Below are 777 nucleotides of genomic sequence, written 5' to 3'. Positions count from 1 at the left end.
ATTTTTTCCCTTGCAGCAAGTTTGCTATATCCATCCCCTACTACAGTCCTGTTTCTTTACCACTGAAGTTTAGCAACAGCCTGTTAGACCAAATATAGAAGGACCACCCTCCTTTCTGCAAAAAGGAGAAGAAAGCAGTTTAGTTGAGGAAAGTTTTCAACTACTGCAACTGCTCAAACTCTAAAGGGTTTTCTTCCCCCCCACCCCCTGTGCTGTGTGAAAGTCCCACACAATTAACAGGATAGACTACATGAGTCACACGCTTAAATGCAGGAAACTGGTAAAGTGAGTGTGTACAAAACAGTTGTGAAGCACAAAGCAAACTGAGGAGAAAAAAAATCAGAGGAGAAAAAATATTTTCACAAATCTTTCAATAAAAACAAACACTGAAAGTTACTTATAGCAGTGGGTGAGACCATTTAAGAAACAGAACCAAGGCAATGTACTTGCTCTTCACTTTTCAGTGGGAAAGCACTGGCTGGAACACAGAACACATTTTATCTCCAAAAAAGAACAAAACCCACTAATATAGATTTAGAATAAGCCCTAGAACAGAAACTTCTGACCCATGGAAGATTTTTGTTATAGTTCAACAGACCTCCTAGTATTTAAGGACCAAAGCCTCTCACATCCTCCGCCCCCCCCAGAGGATTTTCTCCTCTCTAAAGGACCTTAATGAAGAATTCTGAAGTCCTTCAATACTTTTGCTTGGTTTTATATTTTCCTCCTCAAAGTCTTTTGTCTTACTGTATAAGCGAAGCTGATTTACAGCATCCT

The sequence above is a fragment of the Excalfactoria chinensis genome, chromosome 5 (assembly GCF_039878825.1).
Source record: "Excalfactoria chinensis isolate bCotChi1 chromosome 5, bCotChi1.hap2, whole genome shotgun sequence".
Taxonomy (NCBI): domain Eukaryota; kingdom Metazoa; phylum Chordata; class Aves; order Galliformes; family Phasianidae; genus Excalfactoria; species Excalfactoria chinensis.
This window is presented reverse-complemented; position numbering follows the sequence as displayed.